The sequence below is a fragment of the Maylandia zebra genome, linkage group LG20 (genome assembly GCF_041146795.1).
Source record: "Maylandia zebra isolate NMK-2024a linkage group LG20, Mzebra_GT3a, whole genome shotgun sequence".
Lineage (NCBI taxonomy): Eukaryota > Metazoa > Chordata > Actinopteri > Cichliformes > Cichlidae > Maylandia > Maylandia zebra.
Genome location: NC_135186.1, coordinates 4,984,726 through 4,990,857, shown reverse-complemented (window position 1 = coordinate 4,990,857; position 6,132 = coordinate 4,984,726). Strand labels below are relative to the sequence as shown.

At 37.0% G+C, this 6,132-nt stretch overlaps 1 long non-coding RNA gene across 1 annotated transcript in view; it reads left to right on the top strand.

Moving 5' to 3' along the window:
- LOC143414276 (uncharacterized) overlaps positions 1 to 6,132 on the top strand; it is a 30,599-nt gene that overhangs the window by 21,385 nt on the left and 3,082 nt on the right. The window lies entirely within an intron of this gene.

The following is a 6,132-nucleotide window of genomic DNA, read 5'->3' as shown; positions in this document are numbered from 1 at the left end:
CTAAAGAATGAAACAATTAACTAAAACCAATTTATAAGAATTTAAGTAGAAGCCGAATTAGTCGCAAGCAGGTATGAGGGCATGTTTGGTGTCTGAAAAGTGAGTCACTTTCTGGAACTTTCACGCTATTAACGCTGATTTAATTTCCGTATACAGGCAGCAGGGGAGCACCTGCGTGAGTAAAAGCCTGTGATGAAAGAGATGTTTAATAATTCTGTCGATGTTAAATAAGAGGAGGACTCAGTGCGTCACCGAGTCGATGGGAAACTATTATTTCTTTCATTTTGGAGAATATATATATATATGTGTGTGTGTGTGTGTGTGTGTGTGTGTGTGTGTGTGTGTGTGTGTGTGTGTTACAACGCGTTGTCACACGTGACTACAAAGGCAACGTGGGATTTGGAAGGTAGCGGTAGTGGTGGAAATCTTTCAAAGTAGCAATACCACAATGTGGATACACAAAAGGATCCCCCCCTCCTGAGGGGAAATATTTGAAAATCTTGTGAGGGATGCAACATTTGGCTTGTTTCATTCATGAATGAGTGACATGAACGAGACATATTTTTGAGTAATAGGGACATAGTTTGTAAGCTGATGCTTTAATTTCAATGATGGTATAGAAGTTAAAGAGCAGTCCAATGCAACCTTTTTGGCTTTAAGGAGAAAAAAACAGTCTCACTTATTCTATAGGCAAACTAATTAACCAGTTATTCATGTAATAAATCTTTAGATTAATGAATGAAATCATCATTTTGCCTCTTGATTTGGCAACATCATCAAATTAGGAAAGTTTTGCCAACCTTTCAGTGAACAAAGATAAATTTAAGTAGGTTATTTCCTCTTTTGATTTCCTTCCACTTTTGCGAGTTTCACGAGCCAAAATAGATCAGACGAGGCTTTTAGTTTTTGGAATTCACACAGAGTTTAATTCAGTACATTCCCAGTTATTTATGTCTGAATTTATAGCTGCAAATAAATGTAAAGAAGCAGATATTTTGTGGGGGAGGAAAGACAGTAGATTCCAGCTGGCAGCCAGTCAAACATCTTAAATAACAAAATTAATCGTGTTTCTTCAGACAATTTTTTTCTTCTTCTTGAAATGTTGCCGTCTTCTGTCAAAGTGAAAATCTTGCTGGGAAGCCTGCCTTCCTGTTTTCTTATATCTGTTTAAGACTATTTGTACTTAAGCTTTACCACAATCAGTGAACAAAGACACCGCGCTCATCATGGAAGTGGCTCCCGAACCACGGCGGTTGTACTACCATAGAAAGGGGAAATGCAGGGGCCAACAACAACAGCAGCGTGACTTTACAACTGTTCACTAACTAACATTAGCAAACAGACAAAACAGGTTTTTCTTTTCTCTGAATTCTGTGCCAGACTTTTTCTTAGCAAGTCACATAACATGCAAATAAATAGATGATCTCAGTTGTGTTTGTTCAGTTTGGTTTGCAGGTGTTGATATTTCTGAGTTGTGGTCTGGTGCTGCTAGATACGTTAGCTTCCTGTTTAATGAGAGGCTACTGTCTTGAGCACTCAAGAGCTACAAGATTCTGATCAGTATTTAGAGAACACACACAAATATGTGTTTGTGAGTTCACCTCAGACCAGCTGGTAAAAAACCCCAAAAAAACAACAAAAAAAACAGGAAGTGATTGTGCAGAAGAGAAACTGTTTGGCCAGATCGGCAGACTGAAAGCATGAATGCTTCCCACCCTTTGCCCCGAACGGAACTATTTTTCAACTACGAGCCAGAAAAACCCCTCGACAGTAAACAAGCTGCAGAGCTGAATCTCGTAAATGCGCTATTCATCTCGAATCTGATGGCAACTCAAGATTAAACTCAAATTAAGAAAACATTAGAGTTACAGTTTCGATAAAACTGAAAGCATAGCCGTTAATCAGGCAGTCCAACACATGGCACAATAAAAAAATTAAAAAAAAAACACCAACAAAGTTTAGACAGGAAACTTTTACAGTCATCATATAAACACATGTAGTTTGATCACGGGATGTTCAGACGTGTGTGCCTTGTTTACCGTCTTTAAGCTTACCCACAGTTCTGTGGTGCATCAGGAAAAGGGTCTTGACTTCCTTTCTGTGCGTTCTTAAGAGCTCGTGCTTCTTTTTTTATTCATATGCTTTTTCTCTTATTGTCCCTCGACTTTCTTTCTTAATGGGTTGTGTAATATACGACAGAGCAAAGTGGCTTGTCAGTACTATCAGGTCCCCATTTCTGTGGTTCAGAGAAAGCCGCTGTTTAACATCGGTTTGGCTCATTTATGCGACAGAAATCCCCACCAGTTTCACATTCAGGTAGAAAATGAAAGTTTTCTTCTTTTTTTTTTCAATCCACTAGAGAAGTCTATCACCTAGATGTGATTAAAATGTAATAAAATGTGCTGAAAAGGAGTCGTGTTTTCCAGCTGGCATAATTTAGCACATTTGGTTTTGAGTTCACCCACGTTAAAGCACGTTGTTCGCCGTCTAGTCACGATACTCAGAGCTTCTTTGCATCACTTTGACTCATAAGATTCCCCAAATGGTTTTACAGTCTGCAGCCAAAACTCTGCTGCTGCCCTTAAAGATCATCTCACGTGAGGTCAGACACAGATGAAAAGAGATTTAAATGCTACCTGTGAGTTTCGTGACTTCTCCAGACACCCAATGTAGTTTTTGTGGAACTAAAATTGAGTAAGAGATGAGAAGAGATTTGAAGATGAGCCCAGTTTGGTTGCAATAGTTGAGTAAAACATTTTAAAAAGAAGCGGAAAGAAGAGGAAACCTTACATTAAGGGTGTTGTATTTTGTATATACATTTTAATTCAATTGATTTATTTAAAGGGAACAGTGCATATTAATAAACAACATGTCACTTTTCACCTGCCAGGTCAGAGCAAAAAATAAAATAAAATAGGAAAGTTAACACAACATCAGACAGTGTACAGCAGTATGGTTCAGACAGCAATATGTAAAATTACAACATGAAAATTCACAGTACAAGAAGAAAACACATAACAACAAATAAATATAAAAACATACAGCATCAAAGATGACACATAAAATTAATGGTAACAGATCTGATTCCTCTTTAGCCAATTCACTTGTTACAGCAGCACAAGAAGAAAAGGTCAATTAGAGATATATTAAAAAATAGAAGTAGAAAAAAAGACAGAAAAAAAGCCAAAATACTATATTATGTGCACATGGTTACTATAGCTAGTACATTTTTTTTATTACAGCTGGAATTTTATTCCAAATATTATAATAATAAACATTATTTGGGGGTAGGGGATAGAATCAGAATCAGAATCAGAATACTTTATTGATCCCTGGGGGAAATTATTAGTTGAGATAGTTGAGAGATACTGATTAGTAAATAACTGGACATGAATACATGTACAAACAAAGGCAGCATAGCTCATGATAGCACTTTTTTTAGTTATCTAGAATAAAACAGGATCCAAATTGGATTGAATTAAATAAAGGTAAGCACAATAGCATCAGGAAACTCCTCTTCTTGTTCTTTGGATGCAAACATATCTATTCGGTTTAGTTTAATTTAGTATTTTTCACTTGGTTAGCCCCACCTGCAGTTTCAAGGGGGCTTTTGATGCATGTATTTCACACCCTTTGCCGTGAAATTCATGCGGTGTGTCTGAATGATCTGAAAAAGAGGAAGCGTGCTGTGAAAGGATTGGACCTAAGATTAATCTTTGAGGGAGTGCACAGGGGATTCCAGCAAAGAGGATGAGAAACTGCTCTTGCTGACGGAAAATGTTCTGTCAGGCACTGTAGGGTAGACCCGCAGACCCCTACAGTCCAGTGCTTTGCAATTAATATAAGTCCAGAGAAGTGCTGTGTCACAGGAGAAAAACAGCAGCATTAGTAACTAAAATTAGATTTTAGTAATTTATAGAAGTTTCATTTCCTAAATCTACAAAATGTCTCAATATAATTGCAGTGACTCAAAGAAATGCATTTATTTCTAAAAGTGTCTGATCTAATGCAACCAGTCAGATTCTACCACACTGCTCTAGATGGAAAAGCTAAACATCTTAGCTCCAAGTGGAAGAACTGGCAATGACACTGTTGTACAGACATTTGAGTCGTCTGTTTCCCAGATTATTAATCTTACTAACCGCAGGGATCACCCGATTCTTCATCTCAGCTGGTGAAAATATTTCACTCTTCCAAAAATATTCAAAAACTGCAAATGTAATGCGATTCTCATCACCTCCACCTTACTTAAACTGCAGTGCTGCTTCTCATTTTAAGCATCATATCTGCAGAACATCAGCACATAATTAGTGATGAAGTCAGCATAACAAACTTCCAGTGTTTCACAGTTTAAATATGTTGACTTGCTTCTGCATGTAGCTTTTGATTGGATTTAAAATGATGAAGTCAGCTCAATGAAAAACTATATTACTTTCATTCATGTTTTCCATGGGATTAAGAAAGCATAACTTACAAATGATGAATTGAAATAACAAAATGTTGTGGGTAGTTTTGTGTTTGTTTAAAAAAAAAGTGAACATAGACAGTGGTGCAGGGAGGTTAAACTCCTTTCATATCACGGGTCATATATGACCCACTTTGAGATATGTTATTTAGAAAATGAAGTGCTATTACAACACAAAGATTTTAAGTAGTAAATGTTTAAAATTACAGAAATCTATAACTTATTTATTTTGGTGTACTATAACTGGTCACTGGCGTCCAGATTGGAGTCTGGTCCCTGCTTAAGAGGTTTCATGTCGATTGCTTTCCTCTCACTCGTTCAGTAAGTAGAGTGAAAATGTACTTGTGAGTGATGCCAACTTCAATGCGAAATGGTTGAAGTTAATCAAAAAATATTGAATTTCTAAAATTCAAAAGGGAGAAAATATCACTTAAAAGATTTGAAACAAGTTTGCACAATTTAATTTGTTTGATTAATTCAGCATTCAGGTTTGTAGAGTCATGGTTGTTACAGAGGGTGCAATGAGCAATCTCGAACACGTTTGCCGTTTACATTTGCTGTATTTCACCATTTATTCTAAACAATGACTCAGTGTTAAGCTTAGGCTCCCTTCCTTAAGATGATAATGCGATTTATGAAGATTAAAGGTGAGATGATATGCAGAGAGGAAAAAACAAAATAACTTATCTGACGTTAACGCAGAATGGGTCGTCCATTCTCTGGAAAAAGGAAGAACCAAAAATAACATCAAAACTTAACTTGCAATGAAAGTGGAGAAAACAAAAGTGGAGGAGTACAGCTCAGGGCTTAAAGGGAAGGAAATAAAGAATTACACAGATGATGAATAATGAGATATGAAGATGGCTATTTATGAACTTTGGACAAGAAAACAACACATTAAGATCAGAGCGCAAACATAATTCATGTTGTTATTATGTGCAAGTTATTTTAGAAAGAGTCATAAAGTTACCCATGATAGGTCAGAAAGATATAATGGCATGATTTATGGTATTATTTGGTCATAAATAATTATTTTTTATACCTAAAGCCTTTTTAGAACTAATAAAAAGAAAATGTTCTGATGAAAAGAAGTATATAGTGGCTCTATAATGTAAGGGTACACACACATTTACCTTAAAAACAAAAGATCCCAACCCATCATGGTTATAGTGGAGTGAATTTGTGGCTATAAAATCGAAGTTTCCCTCCTACAAGACTCTTTCCTTCACCCTTGACCGCTGCCTGCAGTCCACTTACAGTTAATCTCTCATCAGCTGTGTAAATTCAGCTTTTCATTGCCATAGCAACCCTTAAAGATAATCATATGTTTTAACACTTCAGTGCAAGCTTCAGTTTGCTGAGGCAGGCCAGAGATCAGAATATTTAAAGACTCAGACAATGCCTAACGGTGCCAGAAGGGGGCGAGCTTAAGGTAGGCTAAGGCACAACATTTGGAAGCACACTGAACACAAGTTTCAATCACTTTCATGGCCCCATGTGTATAAAATGGAGCAGCTAGGTATGCAGAATATTTTCTCAAACTGTGGAGAGGTTTGGAGATGCCCCTTCCTGTTCCAACATGACCGCCATCACTGCACAAAGCAAGGTCTATAAAGACACAGATGAGCAAGTCTGGCTTGACTGGCCTGACCCCAACCCGACACAAC